We start from the raw sequence: 24,907 nt of genomic DNA on the forward strand, positions 1-24,907 counted from the left end.
AAGTGAAGATTAACAATCTTTGGACAACACCCACCAGTGGGACTCGAACCCAGAAAGCACAACTACCTTCCAGTAGCTGGCATAACTAGTATGCTTTAACCCACTACGCCATCAGACCTTACAAAAGAAGTAGATAGTTCGAGATATATATCTCAAACATCTCCACCTCCCGAAGGCACCAGATGAGTGAGGGGTCAGTCTGCATTTTTCGTCAAGCCACTGTCAATGTGAGAGAACTCGTGTCCAGCTTATAAGCCTATACTTGCATAAACCACAAGTGAAGATTAACAATCTTTGGACAACACCCACCAGTGGGACTCGAACCCAGAAAGCACAACTACCTTCCAGTAGCTGGCATAACTAGTATGCTTTAACCCACTACGCCATCAGACCTTACAAAAGAAGTAGATAGTTCGAGATATATATCTCAAACATCTCCACCTCCCGAAGGCACCAGATGAGTGAGGGGTCAGTCTGCATTTTTCGTCAAGCCACTGTCAATGTGAGAGAACTCGTGTCCAGCTTATAAGCCTATACTTGCATAAACCACAAGTGAAGATTAACAATCTTTGGACAACACCCACCAGTGGGACTCGAACCCAGAAAGCACAACTACCTTCCAGTAGCTGGCATAACTAGTATGCTTTAACCCACTACGCCATCAGACCTTACAAAAGAAGTAGATAGTTCGAGATATATATCTCAAACATTTCCACCTCCCGAAGGCACCAGATGAGTGAGGGGTCAGTCTGCATTTTTCGTCAAGCCACTGTCAATGTGAGAGAACTCGTGTCCAGCTTATAAGCCTATACTTGCATAAACCACAAGTGAAGATTAACAATCTTTGGACAACACCCACCAGTGGGACTCGAACCCAGAAAGCACAACTACCTTCCATTAGCTGGCATAACTAGTATGCTTTAACCCACTACGCCATCAGACCTTACAAAAGAAGTAGATAGTTTGAGATATATATCTCAAACATCTCCACCTCCCGAAGGCACCAGATGAGTGAGGGGTCAGTCTGCATTTTTCGTCAAGCCACTGTCAATGTGAGAGAACTCGTGTCCAGCTTATAAGCCTATACTTGCATAAACCACAAGTGAAGATTAATAATCTTTGGACAACACCCACCAGTGGGACTCGAACCCAGAAAGCACAACTACCTTCCAGTAGCTGGCATAACTAGTATGCTTTAACCCACTACGCCATCAGACCTTACAAAAGAAGTAGATAGTTCGAGATATATATCTCAAACATCTCCACCTCCCGAAGGCACCAGATGAGTGAGGGGTCAGTCTGCATTTTTCGTCAAGCCACTGTCAATGTGAGAGAACTCGTGTCCAGCTTATAAGCCTATACTTGCATAAACCACAAGTGAAGATTAACAATCTTTGGACAACACCCACCAGTGGGACTCGAACCCAGAAAGCACAACTACCTTCCAGTAGCTGGCATAACTAGTATGCTTTAACCCACTACGCCATCAGACCTTACAAAAGAAGTAGATAGTTTGAGATATATATCTCAAACATCTCCACCTCCCGAAGGCACCAGATGAGTGAGAGGTCAGTCTGCATTTTTCGTCAAGCCACTGTCAATGTGAGAGAACTCGTGTCCAGCTTATAAGCCTATACTTGCATAAACCACAAGTGAAGATTAACAATCTTTGGACAACACCCACTAGTGGGACTCGAACCCAGAAAGCACAACTACCTTCCAGTAGCTGGCATAACTAGTATGCTTTAACCCACTACGCCATCAGACCTTACAAAAGAAGTAGATAGTTCGAGATATATATCTCAAACATCTCCACCTCCCGAAGGCACCAGATGAGTGAGGGGTCAGTCTGCATTTTTCGTCAAGCCACTGTCAATGTGAGAGAACTCGTGTCCAGCTTATAAGCCTATACTTGCATAAACCACAAGTGAAGATTAACAATCTTTGGACAACACCCACCAGTGGGACTCGAACCCAGAAAGCACAACTACCTTCCAGTAGCTGGCATAACTAGTATGCTTTAACCCACTACGCCATCAGACCTTACAAAAGAAGTAGATAGTTCGAGATATATATCTCAAACATCTCCACCTCCCGAAGGCACCAGATGAGTGAGGGGTCAGTCTGCATTTTTCGTCAAGCCACTGTCAATGTGAGAGAACTCGTGTCCAGCTTATAAGCCAATACTTGCATAAACCACAAGTGAAGATTAACAATCTTTGGACAACACCCACCAGTGGGACTCGAACCCAGAAAGCACAACTACCTTCCAGTAGCTGGCATAACTAGTATGCTTTAACCCACTACGCCATCAGACCTTACAAAAGAAGTAGATAGTTCGAGATATATATCGCAAACATCTCCACCTCCCGAAGGCACCAGATGAGTGAGGGGTCAGTCTGCATTTTTCGTCAAGCCACTGTCAATGTGAGAGAACTCGTGTCCAGCTTATAAGCCTATACTTGCATAAACCACAAGTGAAGATTAACAATCTTTGGACAACACCCACCAGTGGGACTCGAACCCAGAAAGCACAACTACCTTCCAGTAGCTGGCATAACTAGTATGCTTTAACCCACTACGCCATCAGACCTTACAAAAGAAGTAGATAGTTCGAGATATATATCTCAAACATCTCCACCTCCCGAAGGCACCAGATGAGTGAGGGGTCAGTCTGCATTTTTCGTCAAGCCACTGTCAATGTGAGAGAACTCGTGTCCAGCTTATAAGCCTATACTTGCATAAACCACAAGTGAAGATTAACAATCTTTGGACAACACCCACCAGTGGGACTCGAACCCAGAAAGCACAACTACCTTCCAGTAGCTGGCATAACTAGTATGCTTTAACCCACTACGCCATCAGACCTTACAAAAGAAGTAGATAGTTCGAGATATATATCTCAAACATCTCCACCCTTTCGAAGGCACCAGATGAGTGAGGGGTCAGTCTGCATTTTTCGTCAAGCCACTGTCAATGTGAGAGAACTCGTGTCCAGCTTATAAGCCTATACTTGCATAAACCACAAGTGAAGATTAACAATCTTTGGACAACACCCACCAGTGGGACTCGAACCCAGAAAGCACAACTACCTTCCAGTAGCTGGCATAACTAGTATGCTTTAACCCACTACGCCATCAGACCTTACAAAAGAAGTAGATAGTTCGAGATATATATCTCAAACATCTCCACCTCCCGAAGGCACCAGATGAGTGAGGGGTCAGTCTGCATTTTTCGTCAAGCCACTGTCAATGTGAGAGAACTCGTGTCCAGCTTATAAGCCTATACTTGCATAAACCACAAGTGAAGATTAACAATCTTTGGACAACACCCACCAGTGGGACTCGAACCCAGAAAGCACAACTACCTTCCAGTAGCTGGCATAACTAGTATGCTTTAACCCACTACGCCATCAGACCTTACAAAAGAAGTAGATAGTTCGAGATATATATCTCAAACATCTCCACCTCCCGAAGGCACCAGATGAGTGAGGGGTCAGTCTGCATTTTTCGTCAAGCCACTGTCAATGTGAGAGAACTCGTGTCCAGCTTATAAGCCTATACTTGCATAAACCACAAGTGAAGATTAACAATCTTTGGACAACACCCACCAGTGGGACTCGAACCCAGAAAGCACAACTACCTTCCAGTAGCTGGCATAACTAGTATGCTTTAACCCACTACGCCATCAGACCTTACAAAAGAAGTAGATAGTTCGAGATATATATCTCAAACATCTCCACCTCCCGAAGGCACCAGATGAGTGAGGGGTCAGTCTGCATTTTTCGTCAAGCCACTGTCAATGTGAGAGAACTCGTGTCCAGCTTATAAGCCTATACTTGCATAAACCACAAGTGAAGATTAACAATCTTTGGACAACACCCACCAGTGGGACTCGAACCCAGAAAGCACAACTACCTTCCTGTAGCTGGCATAACTAGTATGCTTTAACCCACTACGCCATCAGACCTTACAAAAGAAGTAGATAGTTCGAGATATATATCTCAAACATCTCCACCTCCCGAAGGCACCAGATGAGTGAGGGGTCAGTCTGCATTTTTCGTCAAGCCACTGTCAATGTGAGAGAACTCGTGTCCAGCTTATAAGCCTATACTTGCATAAACCACAAGTGAAGATTAACAATCTTTGGACAACACCCACCAGTGGGACTCGAACCCAGAAAGCACAACTACCTTCCAGTAGCTGGCATAACTAGTATGCTTTAACCCACTACGCCATCAGACCTTACAAAAGAAGTAGATAGTTCGAGATATATATCTCAAACATCTCCACCTCCCGAAGGCACCAGATGAGTGAGGGGTCAGTCTGCATTTTTCGTCAAGCCACTGTCAATGTGAGAGAACTCGTGTCCAGCTTATAAGCCTATACTTGCATAAACCACAAGTGAAGATTAACAATCTTTGGACAACACCCACCAGTGGGACTCGAACCCAGAAAGCACAACTACCTTCCAGTAGCTGGCATAACTAGTATGCTTTAACCCACTACGCCATCAGACCTTACAAAAGAAGTAGATAGTTCGAGATATATATCTCAAACATCTCCACCTCCCGAAGGCACCAGATGAGTGAGGGGTCAGTCTGCATTTTTCGTCAAGCCACTGTCAATGTGAGAGAACTCGTGTCCAGCTTATAAGCCTATACTTGCATAAACCACAAGTGAAGATTAACAATCTTTGGACAACACCCACCAGTGGGACTCGAACCCAGAAAGCACAACTACCTTCCAGTAGCTGGCATAACTAGTATGCTTTAACCCACTACGCCATCAGACCTTACAAAAGAAGTAGATAGTTCGAGATATATATCTCAAACATCTCCACCTCCCGAAGGCACCAGATGAGTGAGGGGTCAGTCTGCATTTTTCGTCAAGCCACTGTCAATGTGAGAGAACTCGTGTCCAGCTTATAAGCCTATACTTGCATAAACCACAAGTGAAGATTAACAATCTTTGGACAACACCCACCAGTGGGACTCGAACCCAGAAAGCACAACTACCTTCCAGTAGCTGGCATAACTAGTATGCTTTAACCCACTACGCCATCAGACCTTACAAAAGAAGTAGATAGTTCGAGATATATATCTCAAACATCTCGACCTCCCGAAGGCACCAGATGAGTGAGGGGTCAGTCTGCATTTTTCGTCAAGCCACTGTCAATGTGAGAGAACTCGTGTCCAGCTTATAAGCCTATACTTGCATAAACCACAAGTGAAGATTAACAATCTTTGGACAACACCCACCAGTGGGACTCGAACCCAGAAAGCACAACTACCTTCCAGTAGCTGGCATAACTAGTATGCTTTAACCCACTACGCCATCAGACCTTACAAAAGAAGTAGATAGTTCGAGATATATATCTCAAACATCTCCACCTCCCGAAGGCACCAGATGAGTGAGGGGTCAGTCTGCATTTTTCGTCAAGCCACTGTCAATGTGAGAGAACTCGTGTCCAGCTTATAAGCCTATACTTGCATAAACCACAAGTGAAGATTAACAATCTTTGGACAACACCCACCAGTGGGACTCGAACCCAGAAAGCACAACTACCTTCCAGTAGCTGGCATAACTAGTATGCTTTAACCCACTACGCCATCAGACCTTACAAAAGAAGTAGATAGTTCGAGATATATATCTCAAACATCTCCACCTCCCGAAGGCACCAGATGAGTGAGGGGTCAGTCTGCATTTTTCGTCAAGCCACTGTCAATGTGAGAGAACTCGTGTCCAGCTTATAAGCCTATACTTGCATAAACCACAAGTGAAGATTAACAATCTTTGGACAACACCCACCAGTGGGACTCGAACCCAGAAAGCACAACTACCTTCCAGTAGCTGGCATAACTAGTATGCTTTAACCCACTACGCCATCAGACCTTACAAAAGAAGTAGATAGTTCGAGATATATATCTCAAACATCTCCACCTCCCGAAGGCACCAGATGAGTGAGGGGTCAGTCTGCATTTTTCGTCAAGCCACTGTCAATGTGAGAGAACTCGTGTCCAGCTTATAAGCCTATACTTGCATAAATCACAAGTGAAGATTAACAATCTTTGGACAACACCCACCAGTGGGACTCGAACCCAGAAAGCACAACTACCTTCCAGTAGCTGGCATAACTAGTATGCTTTAACCCACTACGCCATCAGACCTTACAAAAGAAGTAGATAGTTCGAGATATATATCTCAAACATCTCCACCTCCCGAAGGCACCAGATGAGTGAGGGGTCAGTCTGCATTTTTCGTCAAGCCACTGTCAATGTGAGAGAACTCGTGTCCAGCTTATAAGCCTATACTTGCATAAACCACAAGTGAAGATTAACAATCTTTGGACAACACCCACCAGTGGGACTCGAACCCAGAAAGCACAACTACCTTCCAGTAGCTGGCATAACTAGTATGCTTTAACCCACTACGCCATCAGACCTTACAAAAGAAGTAGATAGTTCGAGATATATATCTCAAACATCTCCACCTCCCGAAGGCACCAGATGAGTGAGGGGTCAGTCTGCATTTTTCGTCAAGCCACTGTCAATGTGAGAGAACTCGTGTCCAGCTTATAAGCCTATACTTGCATAAACCACAAGTGAAGATTAACAATCTTTGGACAACACCCACCAGTGGGACTCGAACCCAGAAAGCACAACTACCTTCCAGTAGCTGGCATAACTAGTATGCTTTAACCCACTACGCCATCAGACCTTACAAAAGAAGTAGATAGTTCGAGATATATATCTCAAACATCTCCACCTCCCGAAGGCACCAGATGAGTGAGGGGTCAGTCTGCATTTTTCGTCAAGCCACTGTCAATGTGAGAGAACTCGTGTCCAGCTTATAAGCCTATACTTGCATAAACCACAAGTGAAGATTAACAATCTTTGGACAACACCCACCAGTGGGACTCGAACCCAGAAAGCACAACTACCTTCCTGTAGCTGGCATAACTAGTATGCTTTAACCCACTACGCCATCAGACCTTACAAAAGAAGTAGATAGTTCGAGATATATATCTCAAACATCTCCACCTCCCGAAGGCACCAGATGAGTGAGGGGTCAGTCTGCATTTTTCGTCAAGCCACTGTCAATGTGAGAGAACTCGTGTCCAGCTTATAAGCCTATACTTGCATAAACCACAAGTGAAGATTAACAATCTTTGGACAACACCCACCAGTGGGACTCGAACCCAGAAAGCACAACTACCTTCCAGTAGCTGGCATAACTAGTATGCTTTAACCCACTACGCCATCAGACCTTACAAAAGAAGTAGATAGTTCGAGATATATATCTCAAACATCTCCACCTCCCGAAGGCACCAGATGAGTGAGGGGTCAGTCTGCATTTTTCGTCAAGCCACTGTCAATGTGAGAGAACTCTTGTCCAGCTTATAAGCCTATACTTGCATAAACCACAAGTGAAGATTAACAATCTTTGGACAACACCCACCAGTGGGACTCGAACCCAGAAAGCACAACTACCTTCCAGTAGCTGGCATAACTAGTATGCTTTAACCCACTACGCCATCAGACCTTACAAAAGAAGTAGATAGTTCGAGATATATATCTCAAACATCTCCACCTCCCGAAGGCACCAGATGAGTGAGGGGTCAGTCTGCATTTTTCGTCAAGCCACTGTCAATGTGAGAGAACTCGTGTCCTGCTTATAAGCCTATACTTGCATAAACCACAAGTGAAGATTAACAATCTTTGGACAACACCCACCAGTGGGACTCGAACCCAGAAAGCACAACTACCTTCCAGTAGCTGGCATAACTAGTATGCTTTAACCCACTACGCCATCAGACCTTACAAAAGAAGTAGATAGTTCGAGATATATATCTCAAACATCTCCACCTCCCGAAGGCACCAGATGAGTGAGGGGTCAGCCTGCATTTTTCGTCAAGCCACTGTCAATGTGAGAGAACTCGTGTCCAGCTTATAAGCCTATACTTGCATAAACCACAAGTGAAGATTAACAATCTTTGGACAACACCCACCAGTGGGACTCGAACCCAGAAAGCACAACTACCTTCCAGTAGCTGGCATAACTAGTATGCTTTAACCCACTACGCCATCAGACCTTACAAAAGAAGTAGATAGTTCGAGATATATATCTCAAACATCTCCACCTCCCGAAGGCACCAGATGAGTGAGGGGTCAGTCTGCATTTTTCGTCAAGCCACTGTCAATGTGAGAGAACTCGTGTCCAGCTTATAAGCCTATACTTGCATAAACCACAAGTGAAGATTAACAATCTTTGGACAACACCCACCAGTGGGACTCGAACCCAGAAAGCACAACTACCTTCCAGTAGCTGGCATAACTAGTATGCTTTAACCCACTACGCCATCAGACCTTACAAAAGAAGTAGATAGTTAGAGATATATATCTCAAACATCTCCACCTCCCGAAGGCACCAGATGAGTGAGGGGTCAGTCTGCATTTTTCGTCAAGCCACTGTCAATGTGAGAGAACTCGTGTCCAGCTTATAAGCCTATACTTGCATAAACCACAAGTGAAGATTAACAATCTTTGGACAACACCCACCAGTGGGACTCGAACCCAGAAAGCACAACTACCTTCCTGTAGCTGGCATAACTAGTATGCTTTAACCCACTACGCCATCAGACCTTACAAAAGAAGTAGATAGTTCGAGATATATATCTCAAACATCTCCACCTCCCGAAGGCACCAGATGAGTGAGGGGTCAGTCTGCATTTTTCGTCAAGCCACTGTCAATGTGAGAGAACTCGTGTCCAGCTTATAAGCCTATACTTGCATAAACCACAAGTGAAGATTAACAATCTTTGGACAACACCCACCAGTGGGACTCGAACCCAGAAAGCACAACTACCTTCCAGTAGCTGGCATAACTAGTATGCTTTAACCCACTACGCCATCAGACCTTACAAAAGAAGTAGATAGTTCGAGATATATATCTCAAACATCTCCACCTCCCGAAGGCACCAGATGAGTGAGGGGTCAGTCTGCATTTTTCGTCAAGCCACTGTCAATGTGAGAGAACTCGTGTCCAGCTTATAAGCCTATACTTGCATAAACCACAAGTGAAGATTAACAATCTTTGGACAACACCCACCAGTGGGACTCGAACCCAGAAAGCACAACTACCTTCCAGTAGCTGGCATAACTAGTATGCTTTAACCCACTACGCCATCAGACCTTACAAAAGAAGTAGATAGTTCGAGATATATATCTCAAACATCTCCACCTCCCGAAGGCACCAGATGAGTGAGGGGTCAGTCTGCATTTTTCGTCAAGCCACTGTCAATGTGAGAGAACTCGTGTCCTGCTTATAAGCCTATACTTGCATAAACCACAAGTGAAGATTAACAATCTTTGGACAACACCCACCAGTGGGACTCGAACCCAGAAAGCACAACTACCTTCCAGTAGCTGGCATAACTAGTATGCTTTAACCCACTACGCCATCAGACCTTACAAAAGAAGTAGATACTTCGAGATATATATCTCAAACATCTCCACCTCCCGAAGGCACCAGATGAGTGAGGGGTCAGTCTGCATTTTTCGTCAAGCCACTGTCAATGTGAGAGAACTCGTGTCCAGCTTATAAGCCTATACTTGCATAAACCACAAGTGAAGATTAACAATCTTTGGACAACACCCACCAGTGGGACTCGAACCCAGAAAGCACAACTACCTTCCAGTAGCTGGCATAACTAGTATGCTTTAACCCACTACGCCATCAGACCTTACAAAAGAAGTAGATAGTTCGAGATATATATCTCAAACATCTCCACCTCCCGAAGGCACCAGATGAGTGAGGGGTCAGTCTGCATTTTTCGTCAAGCCACTGTCAATGTGAGAGAATTCGTGTCCAGCTTATAAGCCTATACTTGCATAAACCACAAGTGAAGATTAACAATCTTTGGACAACACCCACCAGTGGGACTCGAACCCAGAAAGCACAACTACCTTCCAGTAGCTGGCATAACTAGTATGCTTTAACCCACTACGCCATCAGACCTTACAAAAGAAGTAGATAGTTTGAGATATATATCTCAAACATCTTCACCTCCCGAAGGCACCAGATGAGTGAGAGGTCAGTCTGCATTTTTCGTCTAGCCACTGTCAATGTGAGAGAACTCGTGTCCAGCTTATAAGCCTACACTTGCATAAACCACAAGTGAAGATTAACAATCTTTGGACAACACCCACCAGTGGGACTCGAACCCAGAAAGCACAACTACCTTCCAGTAGCTGGCATAACTAGTATGCTTTAACCCACTACGCCATCAGACCTTACAAAAGAAGTAGATAGTTCGAGATATATATCTCAAACATCTCCACCTCCCGAAGGCACCAGATGAGTGAGGTGTCAGTCTGCATTTTTCGTCAAGCCACTGTCAATGTGAGAGAACTCGTGTCCAGCTTATAAGCCTATACTTGCATAAACCACAAGTGAAGATTAACAATCTTTGGACAACACCCACCAGTGGGACTCGAACCCAGAAAGCACAACTACCTTCCAGTAGCTGGCATAACTAGTATGCTTTAACCCACTACGCCATCAGACCTTACAAAAGAAGTAGATAGTTCGAGATATATATCTCAAACATCTCCACCTCCCGAAGGCACCAGATGAGTGAGGGGTCAGTCTGCATTTTTCGTCAAGCCACTGTCAATGTGAGAAAACTCATGTCCAGCTTATAAGCCTATACTTGCATAAACCACAAGTGAAGATTAACAATCTTTGGACAACACCCACCAGTGGGACTCGAACCCAGAAAGCACAACTACCTTCCAGTAGCTGGCATAACTAGTATGCTTTAACCCACTACGCCATCAGACCTTACAAAAGAAGTAGATAGTTCGAGATATATATCTCAAACATCTCCACCTCCCGAAGGCACCAAATGAGTGAGGGGTCAGTCTGCATTTTTCGTCAAGCCACTGTCAATGTGAGAGAACTCGTGTCCAGCTTATAAGCCTATACTTGCATAAACCACAAGTGAAGATTAACAATCTTTGGACAACACCCACCAGTGGGACTCGAACCCAGAAAGCACAACTACCTTCCAGTAGCTGGCATAACTAGTATGCTTTAACCCACTACGCCATCAGACCTTACAAAAGAAGTAGATAGTTCGAGATATATATCTCAAACATCTCCACCTCCCGAAGGCACCAGATGAGTGAGGGGTCAGTCTGCATTTTTCGTCAAGCCACTGTCAATGTGAGAGAACTCGTGTCCAGCTTATAAGCCTATACTTGCATAAACCACAAGTGAAGATTAACAATCTTTGGACAACACCCACCAGTGGGACTCGAACCCAGAAAGCACAACTACCTTCCAGTAGCTGGCATAACTAGTATGCTTTAACCCACTACGCCATCAGACCTTACAAAAGAAGTAGATAGTTCGAGATATATATCTCAAACATCTCCACCTCCCGAAGGCACCAGATGAGTGAGGGGTCAGTCTGCATTTTTCGTCAAGCCACTGTCAATGTGAGAGAACTCGTGTCCAGCTTATAAGCCTATACTTGCATAAACCACCAGTGAAGATTAACAATCTTTGGACAACACCCACCAGTGGGACTCGAACCCAGAAAGCACAACTACCTTCCAGTAGCTGGCATAACTAGTATGCTTTAACCCACTACGCCATCAGACCTTACAAAAGAAGTAGATAGTTCGAGATATATATCTCAAACATCTCCACCTCCCGAAGGCACCAGATGAGTGAGGGGTCAGTCTGCATTTTTCGTCAAGCCACTGTCAATGTGAGAGAACTCGTGTCCAGCTTATAAGCCTATACTTGCATAAACCACAAGTGAAGATTAACAATCTTTGGACAACACCCACCAGTGGGACTCGAACCCAGAAAGCACAACTACCTTCCAGTAGCTGGCATAACTAGTATGCTTTAACCCACTACGCCATCAGACCTTACAAAAGAAGTAGATAGTTAGAGATATATATCTCAAACATCTCCACCTCCCGAAGGCACCAGATGAGTGAGGGGTCAGTCTGCATTTTTCGTCAAGCCACTGTCAATGTGAGAGAACTCGTGTCCAGCTTATAAGCCTATACTTGCATAAACCACAAGTGAAGATTAACAATCTTTGGACAACACCCACCAGTGGGACTCGAACCCAGAAAGCACAACTACCTTCCAGTAGCTGGCATAACTAGTATGCTTTAACCCACTACGCCATCAGACCTTACAAAAGAAGTAGATAGTTTGAGATATATATCTCAAACATCTTCACCTCCCGAAGGCACCAGATGAGTGAGAGGTCAGTCTGCATTTTTCGTCTAGCCACTGTCAATGTGAGAGAACTCGTGTCCAGCTTATAAGCCTACACTTGCATAAACCACAAGTGAAGATTAACAATCTTTGGACAACACCCACCAGTGGGACTCGAACCCAGAAAGCACAACTACCTTCCAGTAGCTGGCATAACTAGTATGCTTTAACCCACTACGCCATCAGACCTTACAAAAGAAGTAGATAGTTCGAGATATATATCTCAAACATCTCCACCTCCCGAAGGCACCAGATGAGTGAGGTGTCAGTCTGCATTTTTCGTCAAGCCACTGTCAATGTGAGAGAACTCGTGTCCAGCTTATAAGCCTATACTTGCATAAACCACAAGTGAAGATTAACAATCTTTGGACAACACCCACCAGTGGGACTCGAACCCAGAAAGCACAACTACCTTCCAGTAGCTGGCATAACTAGTATGCTTTAACCCACTACGCCATCAGACCTTACAAAAGAAGTAGATAGTTCGAGATATATATCTCAAACATCTCCACCTCCCGAAGGCACCAGATGAGTGAGGGGTCAGTCTGCATTTTTCGTCAAGCCACTGTCAATGTGAGAAAACTCATGTCCAGCTTATAAGCCTATACTTGCATAAACCACAAGTGAAGATTAACAATCTTTGGACAACACCCACCAGTGGGACTCGAACCCAGAAAGCACAACTACCTTCCAGTAGCTGGCATAACTAGTATGCTTTAACCCACTACGCCATCAGACCTTACAAAAGAAGTAGATAGTTCGAGATATATATCTCAAACATCTCCACCTCCCGAAGGCACCAAATGAGTGAGGGGTCAGTCTGCATTTTTCGTCAAGCCACTGTCAATGTGAGAGAACTCGTGTCCAGCTTATAAGCCTATACTTGCATAAACCACAAGTGAAGATTAACAATCTTTGGACAACACCCACCAGTGGGACTCGAACCCAGAAAGCACAACTACCTTCCAGTAGCTGGCATAACTAGTATGCTTTAACCCACTACGCCATCAGACCTTACAAAAGAAGTAGATAGTTCGAGATATATATCTCAAACATCTCCACCTCCCGAAGGCACCAGATGAGTGAGGGGTCAGTCTGCATTTTTCGTCAAGCCACTGTCAATGTGAGAGAACTCGTGTCCAGCTTATAAGCCTATACTTGCATAAACCACAAGTGAAGATTAACAATCTTTGGACAACACCCACCAGTGGGACTCGAACCCAGAAAGCACAACTACCTTCCAGTAGCTGGCATAACTAGTATGCTTTAACCCACTACGCCATCAGACCTTACAAAAGAAGTAGATAGTTCGAGATATATATCTCAAACATCTCCACCTCCCGAAGGCACCAGATGAGTGAGGGGTCAGTCTGCATTTTTCGTCAAGCCACTGTCAATGTGAGAGAACTCGTGTCCAGCTTATAAGCCTATACTTGCATAAACCACCAGTGAAGATTAACAATCTTTGGACAACACCCACCAGTGGGACTCGAACCCAGAAAGCACAACTACCTTCCAGTAGCTGGCATAACTAGTATGCTTTAACCCACTACGCCATCAGACCTTAAAAAAGAAGTAGATAGTTCGAGATATATATCTCAAACATCTCCACCTCCCGAAGGCACGTAGCCAGAATGCACTTCTCGGCCTACTATGCAAGGCCCGATTTGCCTATTAAGCCAAGTTTTCCTGAATTAATATATTTTCTCTAATTTTTTTCTAGTAGCCAGAATGCACTTCTCGGCCTACTATGCAAGGCCCGATTTGCCTATTAAGCCAAGTTTTCCTGAATTAATATATTTTCTCTAATTTTTTTCTCTTGAAATGATAAAGCTACCCATTTCATTACGAATGAGGTCAATTTTTTTTTATTGGATTTAAAATTAACGTAGATATATGACCGAACCTAACCAACCCTACCTAACCTAACCTAACCTATCTTTATAGGTTAGGTTAGGTTAGGTAGCTGAAAAAGTTAGGTTAGGTTAGGTTAGGTAGGTTAGGTAGTCGAAAAACAAATAATTCATGAAAACTTGGCTTATTAGGCAAATGGGGCCTTGCATAGTAGGCAGAGAAGTGCGTTCTGGCTACTAGGTACAACATATATATATATATATATATGTCATACCTAGTAGCCAGAATGCACTTCTCGGCCTACTATACAAGGTCCGATTTGCCTAATAAGCCAAGTTTTCCTGAATTAATATATGTTTTCTAATTTTTTTCTTATGAAATGATAAAGCTACCCATTTCATTATGTATGAGGTCAATTTTTTTGACTGGAGTTAAAATTAACGTAGATATATGACCGAACCTAACCAACCCTACCTAACTTAACCTAACCTATCTTTATAGGTTAGGTTAGGTTAGGTAACCGAAAATGTTAGGTTAGGTTAGGTTAGGTAGGTTAGGTAGTCGAAAAACAATTAATTCATGAAAACTTGGCTTATTAGGCAAATCGGGCCTTGCGTAGTAGGCTGAGAGGTGCGTTCTGGCTACTAGGTACGACATATACATATATATATATATATATATATATATATATATATATATATATATATATATATATATATATATATATATATATATATATATATATATATATATATATATGTCGTACCTAATAGCCAGAACGCACTTCTCAACCTACTATTCAAGGCCCGATTTGCCTAATAAGCCAAGTTTTCATGAATTAATGTTTTTTCGTCTACCTAACCTAACCTAACCTAGCTTTTTTTGGCTACCTAACCTAACCTTACCTATAAATATAGGTTAGGTTAGGTTAGGTAGGGTTGGTTAGGTTCGGTCATATATCTACGTTAATTTTAACTCCAATAAAAAAAAATTTACCTAATACATAGAGAAAAGGGCTGCTTTATCATTTCATAAGAAAAAAATTATAGTAAATATATTAATTCAGGAAAACTTGGCTTATTAGGCAAATCGGGCCTTGAATAGTAGGCTGAGAAGTGAGTTCTGGCTACTAGGTACGACATATATATATATATATATATATATATATATATATATATATATATATATATATATATATATATATATATATATATATATATATATATATATATAAATATATATAAATATATTGGTGTATACTGGCAGCAGGTTTTCTTTCAAACATGTTTCATTGAATATGACCGCATATTCTGTATTTATTATTTTCTGGTTTAGGGCTTGTATCTCTCTAACTATTTTCTTAGCATCAGGGCTTAATTGAAATAGGAGTTCTCCAAAACTCATTTTCGTACTTTTAAGGTGAAGAAAAGAAGTGATTTACTATAGAGTGTATTACACTTATTTGTATAATTTGCACGACGTTTCGAACCTCCATGGTTCATTCTCAAGTGAACAGATCTTACAATACTAGTTGATTTTATACCCGCATTAGGTCAGGTGATAATACAATGAAGGTGAAAACATGGGGGATACATAAGGGATAAACATAGGGTCTGCAGAAGGCTTATTGGCCCATACGAGGCATCTCCTATCTAAACACAAATCCAGTGTAATTGGCCTGTTATGTTGGACATTGTCTTCTGTGTTGGCATCGATATGTTCTTGTCTTGTCCTTACTCTCATGGTGGGTAGAGTAAATAGTTCCGTGATTTGGGTGTTCATGGTAGGTCGCTCTATTCTTATGTGAATTGCCTCAAGAATTTGTAATCTTCTTGAATCTTGGGTTTTGTCTATTATGCAAGTATTCTTGTTCAACATTTCTCTTGTTAGAGTAATGTCATGGGCTTGTCTCATGTGATTCCTAGGGCCACCAGATTGAAGATGGCATGTCAAACGCCTCGTCAGCTTGGTCGACGTCATACCTATGTACTTACATTGAAGGTTACATCCTTCGTGGGGGCAAGTGTACATGTATACAACGCTTGACTGCTGTAGAGGGTTCTCCGTCGGCTTCGGGCTGTTTTTGATAAGGAGTTCGGAAGTCTTCTTGGTTTTGTAGAATATTATCAGGTTTATGTTTTGGTTAGGAGTAGTGCTTTTTACTCCTTTACGGATTATTTCTTTCATTATTCTTTCCTCTTTTATATGTTCACTGTGCATGGTTGATTTGTAATATAATTTTATTGGGGGTGTTGTGGTTTCTGTTCTAGGTTCTGAATTATACCAACGGTCCAAGTGTCTTCTTATAGCAGCGTTTATTTCCGCGTTGCTATATCCGTTGTTCACCAATACCTGAGTTACTCTTTCAAACTCTCTACTCACGTTGCTCCATTCAGAGCAGTGGGTAAGCGCTCGACGAATATAAGCATTGAGAACACTGGCTTTGTATCTTTGGGGGCACTCACTTCTACCGTTCAGGCATAATCCTATGTTGGTGGGCTTGGTATATACGTTGGTGCTTAAAGAGGTTCCTGTTTTTGTTATTAGTACATCCAAGAATGGCAGACTGTTATTTTCACTATTTTCATGTGTAAATCGGAGTACTGACTCTCTCTCTAGGTGTCTTTTTAGGTCAATTAGTTCATCTGAGTCTTTTACTATTACGAATATGTCATCTACATAACGGCAGTATACAGTTGGTTTTTGTCTGCTACTGAAGACCCTATATATATTTATATATATATATATATATATATATATATATATATATATATATATATATATATATATATATATATATATATATATATATATATATATATATATATATATATATATATATATATATATATATACATATATATATATATATATATATAGGGTCTTCAGTAGCAGACAAAAACCAACTGTATACTGCCGTTATGTAGATGACATATTCGTAATAGTAAAAGACTCAGATGAACTAATTATATATATATATATATATATATATATATATATATATATATATATATATATATATATATATATATATATATATATATACATATATATATATATATATATATATATATATATATATATATATATATATACATATATATATATATATATATATATATATATATATATATATATATATATACATATATATATATATATATATATATATATATATATATATATATATATATATATATATATATATATATATATATATATGCATATAAATATATTATATATATATACTGATAATTAGCTAAAAATATATTCAAGTAAATGTAAATTATTTTACCTTGCACCTAGATCCACCAAGCTTGTATGGTGTGCATTTCAGTACTTCGGAAATCTGGAACGATCTGGAATCTCTTATCTGCAATGAAACAATACATATTATTGCACTTGCCACAATACCACACAAGAATCAGTACGCCTTACCACACAATCAGTACGACTGTTTTCAGCGAGCCACTAAACACACTGAATATTGATAACCCAAATGAATTTTTCATGGATATGATACCAACATCAAATCATAAATCAGATGTGATCCTATCCCCACTGGATTTTGAAGAAGCCATAGACAGTATGCCTATGCACTCTGCACCTGGCCCTGACTCTTGGAACTCTATATTCATCAAGAACTGTAAAAAAACGTTATCGCAGGCCCTTCACATTCTTTGGAGACAAAGCCAAGATACTGGCATTATCCCTGACATACTAAAAACAGCAGAGATAGCACCGCCCCATAAAGGAGGAAATAAGGCAGAGGCAAAAAACTACAGACCGATAGCACTAACATCGCACATCATAAAAATCTTTGAGAGAATGCTAAGAAGTAAGATCACAAAATACATGGAATCACAGAATCTCCATAACCCCAGACAACATGGTTTCAGAACAGGGCGCTCTTGCCTATCACAGTTGCTGGACCACTCTGACATGGCACTAGATGCCATGGAAGACAAACAAAACGCTGATGTAATTTACACAGATTTCGCAAAAGCCTTTGACAAATGTGACCATTGTGTTATTGCACATAAAATGCGTTCAAAAGGAATTACCGGAAAAATAGGCAGATGGATATACAACTTCCTGACTAATAGAACCCAATGTGTAGTAGTCAACAAAATAAAATCTGGACCATCAACCGTAAAGAGCTCAGTCCCCAAGGGTACTGTGCTTGCTCCAATACTTTTTCTCATCCTCATAACGGACATAGACAAGGACACAACCTATAGTACTTGATCATCCTTTGCAGATGACACTAGAATCTTCACGAGAGTAGGCAACATAGAGGACACGGCTAACCTCCAATCAGATGTAAATCAGGTCTTTCTATGGGCTACAGAAAATAACATGGTGATTAACGAACATAAGTTTCAGCTCATGCGCTACGGAAAAAATGAAAATATAAAAACGGAAACCACTTACAAAACTCAGTCAAATCATAACATTGAACGGAAAAGCAACGTAAAGGATTTGGGTATACTGATGTCAGAAGGCCTTACATTTAAAGAACACAATAAAGTATCCGTCACAACTGCAAGAAAAATGACAGGATAGATAACAAGAACTTTTCACACTAGAGATGCTATACCGATGATGATAGTTTTCAAGACGCTAGTGCTCTCTAGAGTGGAATACTGCTGCATAATGAAAGCCCCTTTCAAAGCTGGAGAAATTACTGACCTATACTTATGCATTTATCTTCGGTTTAACACAACAGGCACCAGACACACGCTAGGCATCATACACACTAGGATAAAACAAACATTAGGCTGGAAGTCAGAAAAGAATTCAAAGAATTTTACTGGAAAGGCTTGCTGTTAGGAAAGGAAGTAATTGAGATGAATTAATGCACAGTATGTCAATTTTGTGAAATATATGATAAAGGAACAAAAACATTTATACCAAAACAGAGATGCAGAACTAGGAAACAGGATTTGTTCAACTGAAATTTCAAGACGGCCAGAGACCAAAAGACACAAAAATGGAATCAATATACGAAGAGGCCAAACCCTCAAACATACCAGTAATACAAAGAGAAACAACTACACGGCAGTGAGGAGAGAGGCAGAAAGAAATTTTGAAAAAAAGAATAAACAAATGTAAAGCAGAACAAATCATATTCTATAAAAACAGCAACAACCAATTGCAGGTAAAGGATAATATTCAGAGCTTTTAAATGCATGGATGGCGAAATACTCAAGAAATTGTTCACGACTTTTGTTAGACTAAAGCTGGAATATGCAGCGGTTGTATGGTGCCCATATCTTAAGAAGCACATAAACTGGAAAAGGTGCAAAGACATGCTACTAAGTGGCTCCCAGAATTGAAGGACAAGAACTATGAGGAGAGGTTAGAGGCATTAAATATACCAAATATACTACACAAATATATATACTACACATACACAATACTAGGATGCACAATAAACTACCCTACACAGGCTGAGTATGGTGTGTACAATAAATGATTAGCTAAAAGATAAGAATGAGTTTGTATAAATGGGGTTAAATCAGAGTGGGAAAATGTAAGTGGAGTTCCTCAAAACTCTGTCCTGGGACCTCTGTAATTCATAATATATACAAATAATTTAGACTCAGGTTTAATCAGCAATATTTGAAAATTTCCAGATGATAGAAAAAGGATTTTTTTCTGGATTCAGGATTATTTTTTTTATGGCTGAAAACATGTTTTCAGCAATAAAATACATACAGTATTGCTGGAACAACCGTCGACACCTTCAAGAGAAAACCTGAACATCTTCAAGAAGTGCTGGACAAACAAGGCTGTGGTGGATATGTGGGCCTGAGGGGCCTGTCCAAGCAACAGCCTGTTGGACCAAGCTCTCACATGTCAAGCCTGGCCTTGGAAGGGCTTGGTGAGTAGAACAACTACCAGAACCCTATAATGCATGTATCAAGCAGATAACTAGGTTGTAGAGGATAGATAACATAGTGATTATAAGAAAACTAAAAACTCACTGGAAGCAATATAAATTACAAGAGTTGATACTCAACTTCTTTCCATTGTACCTCCCGTGTGTCAGCTTATCACTCTACTGCTAATATCACGGTATTGCAGAATATCTGTCTCTACATTGCCAAGGTGTCCAGGCAGTGAGCACCACATAATGCAGTGCAGTCCTGTAAGAATAAGCACAGTAAGTATGGGCATGGAGGGGGTGCAGCAGTGGCTTGTGAAGGGCTGGAGAGTAAATGGACATGCCCAGGAATAAAAAGCATTAGGGTAACAGAACATAGCCCATAAAAATAGTAATGACTGTGAATGAATAATTATATGAATGCAATAATATTTCATATCTCAATAGGAATACTAAGCAGGGTGCAAGACAAGGTACTGGTGGTGATAGTGGTTGGTACAAGTCCTCACATCCCCACAGACACCAGTAACAGCCCTCACCTCCCAACACAGTACCCTTGTAGCGAGTTAATCTTATACTCGCTTCATTATCTTATAGCATAACTAATTAACACTAATTACAGAAGCTACACAGGTGATACTTTGGTGTGAGTTGAGCGCACTGAGCGTCGGTATCGCTACACCCTTGTTCCTTAACAACCCTTTGGACCTTTATTACAGAAAAATAGAATCAATTAATATAATAAAATATAAAATATAAGTGTTTACTTACGATAATACAAAACACAAAATCTTCTTCTTCTTGATAGTAGGTGCAGTTTGCATGGAGGGTTTGTCCTCGCCATGACTGAACTGACGACAAAATGGCCGCTGTGTTGATATGGCGTCAGATGACGCTGTGACGTCACAGGTGAGGGACGCTTTGCGCATTGCTCCCGCGTACTTAAAAAGTACTACAGGTACTTTTTGGTTTTATTTTTGAATATGGCAGAAGTTGGACAGCTTTTCAAATCATTATAAGGGTGTGAGTTCCATAGACTAGGTCCCTTTATTTACATAGAGTGTTTACATTGATTAAGTTTGACTCTGGGGATATCAAAGAGATATTTATGTCTGGTGGGGTGGCCATGTGTTCTATTACATCTGTCCAGGAAGAGTTTCAGAACAGGGTTTGCACTTAGAAAAAGGGCTTTATAAACGTAATTTACACAGGAGAATGTATGGAGTGAATTTGTTTAGCATGTTTAAGGATTTGAACAAGGGAGCTGTGTGTTGTCTGAAGGTAGAGTTAGTTATTGTCCTGATAGCAGATTTTTACTGGATGATGATGGGCTTGAGGTAGTTTGCAGAGGTTGAACCCCAAGCACAAACACCATAAGAATGATAGGGATAGATAAGTGCATAATAGAGTGAGAGGAGAGCAGAGTAGGGTACATAATATCTGATCTTAAACAGTATACCAACTGTTTTAGAAACCTTTTTAGTTATGTGTTGTATATGGGTGCGGAAGTTGAGTCTCTTGTCTAAGTATTGGCTAAGAAACTTTCCATCATTTTTATTGCTAATGTTTACATTATCTATCTGAAGCTGAATTGCATTTGTTGATTTGTTTCCAAATAAGATATAGTAGGTCTTTTCTATGTTTTATGTGAGGTTTGTTGGTTGACATCCACAAGTAGACTTTTTTTAATTAATTGTTTACAACATTATTTAACAGGAGTGGGTTGGGGTCAGAGTAGATGAGTAGTATCATCAGCCAACAATATAGGTTTAAGTATGTTAGAGACATTAGGGAGATCATTAATGTATATAAGAAACAGGAGGGTCCTAGGATGCTGCTCTGTGGCACCTTTACGGTAAGTGGTAGAGTGGGAGAGGTTATATCATTGATGGCTACATATTGGTGTCTGTTACTAAGATAGGATCGGATATAGTTTAGGGCAAGGCCACGGATTCCATAATGGTGGAATTTAAGTAAGAGGTAGTTATGGTTAACAGTATCAAAGGCCTTTCTCAGGCCGATGAAGAGTTCAATTGGAAACTCACTTTTGTCAAGGGCTGAGAAGATTAAGTCAAGCAGACTAACAATAGCATCATTGGTACTCTTTTGGGAGCGGAAGCCAAACTGACAGGGACTTAGTATATTGAATTTTACAAGATTGGAGTAGAGCTGTTTGTAAAAAAAAAAAAAAAATATTTTTGATAATATAGGTAGATTCGATATGAGTGTAATTATTTATGTCTGCTGTGTTACCTCCTTTATGAACTGGCGTTACTCTTGCTTTTTTAAGGGTATCAGGGAAGGTATGACACTCAAGGGATTTGTTGAACAGCAATGCTATGGATGGTGCAAGGGCATGGGAGGCACGCCTGTGTACCATCGATGGTATTTCACTAATGTTCCCAACTTTGGTTTTTAGCAAGTGAATGATGGACACAACATCTGTAGGGCTGACCGGAGACAGGAGAAGAGAGTTTGGATAGCTGCGTGAAAGATATGTGGTAACATATGTCTGAGTCTCTGGGATTTTTCGGGCAAGGTGAGCACCAAACGATGAAAAAAAGCTATTAAATTCAGTTGCTGTTTCAAGATCTGTTGCAGGTGTATAACCATCCTTGGAGATTTTTATCTTATTATGTAAATGTTGTTTAGCTCCAAGGATGGCAGAGATGGCTCTCCATGTGCTTTTTATGTTGCCTTTTGCTTCTTTGAATCTATTCTCGTAATAGGAACGCTTTGCTATTATTATACTGGTAAGCATTGATGAGTACCTCTTAACTACTTCTTTTCCAACTAGGCCAATCCTAAGTTTTTTTTTCATATTCATGTTTCTTGTCGATTGCTTTAAGTATGCCATTAGTGAGCCAGGGATTATTTAGCCTTTTTGCCAGTTACTTGCTTGGTGAGGAGAGGACAATAAGTATTGTAAAGGCTTAAAATTTTGGAAAGAGGCTAGTTAACGAATTATTATCCTGTGTATTGATAAATTTAGATTCCCAGTTTACATTGTGGAGGGCATTTGTGAGATTGCCTATTGCCGCTTCACATTGTAACCTAAAGGTAATTTTCTTGTTACCTGGTGGTGTTATGGCCATGTTCGCTACAAGGAAGGTAGAATAGTGGTCAGTTGTTCTGTCAGTGATTATATTTGATGTAAGAGGAGCTGTTATGTTGGTCCATCAGTGATCCAGGGTAGTCGCAGATGTTTGAGTGACTCGGGTGGGCCTGGTGATTGCGGGGATGAGCATACAGGAATTCATGCTGTTGAGGAAATAGTCTACTTGAGGGTTATTTTGTAGCCCTAGGTCAATATTGAAATCACCTCTGAGAACTATGTGATTTTTGTTGAGATTATTGCTTATGATAAGATTCCTCAAGTTGTTATTGTATTTGTGTCTAGCTTCAGACACAAGCATGTTACAGTTATGTCTTAAAGAGTTGAGAGCAATTAAGGATGATAAAGAGTCACTTACAATTAATGTATCAAGTTTGGATACTTGTACACATTTCAGTGCAAGGAGCAAGGCAAATAGTTCAGTCTGAAGGGTAGAGGCCCAGTTGTTTATATGGACTCCCCACTCAAAATATAAGTCATATCCTATTGCCAGGACAACTCCACTTCCAGCTGCACCCGTTGGGCGCTCTAGGAAACCTTCAGTGTATATGATTTGAGAGAGAGAATGCTCTGTGGACAGAGCATCAATATGGCTTAAGACGTTGAGCTTTGCCTCAAAACAAAGCTGGGACTGATCTCTAATTTGCTCCTTTGATGGAAAGGGAGGGATTAAAATTGAAAAGGGTGTAATTTCCTACAGTGCAGGAAAGTGCTATTGTTGTCTCTCTTGGTACAAATTATAAATCTGATACTTTCTGAGTTCAGTTCCAATTTTATTTATTTATTTGAAACAATGTTTACATTCAATAAAGAAATTCTGGAGGGTTTCTGTGCAAGGGTTAGGATGAGCTAGCCTAAGCATTTTTATACCAATTTGACAGTTATTTTCAGTAACACGATAAACAACGCTCGGAATATTAAGTTCCTTTCTCATATTAAGTATCTTTGTGGTACGAAGGCACCCAAGGATTATCCTCAAGGCTTTGTCTGCAATTTTTCAAGCCCTCCAAGCTTTCTTTCAGGATGCCTTAAAGTTAGTATACTTCATTTATTATGCACCCCATACCCATCTTGTGGGCGGTAGTGGAAAGGGTTGCAGAGGCACATAATGGGCTCAGGGACTGAACCCCACAATTCATTTAGCTAAGCAAGTTACAATCTTGATGAACTAGTTACAAAATTCAGTATAAGTCGTCACATCAACAATGGGTTCGAGATCGATCACAAGTACAGTTTCTAAATTAAGCAACTGACATATGTGGAGAGCTAGTGTCACAATTGATATGTTTATCCTGCACACCGCCCCCCATCCAGTGGGCAGCGGTGGATAGGTTACAATCACTTACTACTTACAGTTAGCAAACTGGGGATATTTGGCTAAAATTTCTGGTACCAGATCATTTTGAATGAAATATTGACACATCGTTGGTACATTGGTTATAGAATTGTCTCTGAATTCACTATCACATAGTGACGGAGGGGTGTGCAAATAATTTTGTTGACAGTTAACATTTGGTCAGGTCTACATCGGCAGATAATGAGAATTCCCAGAAATACTTGTAACCGAGTCTAAGCCGAGCAGTAGTAACATCTAGAAGTCTGCTGATTTTATTGGATGAACCATAGATGTGTGGCTCCTTTTGCATAATAGTATTGAACGAAAGTTAATCTCCCCAAACACTTTCGCGTTTTGGGCAAGTTACCCCTCCACTCTCTCCATTTTTTTTTGGACATTCCCTGGTA

This window comes from Procambarus clarkii, chromosome 16, assembly GCF_040958095.1.
Source record: "Procambarus clarkii isolate CNS0578487 chromosome 16, FALCON_Pclarkii_2.0, whole genome shotgun sequence".
Classification (NCBI taxonomy): domain Eukaryota; kingdom Metazoa; phylum Arthropoda; class Malacostraca; order Decapoda; family Cambaridae; genus Procambarus; species Procambarus clarkii.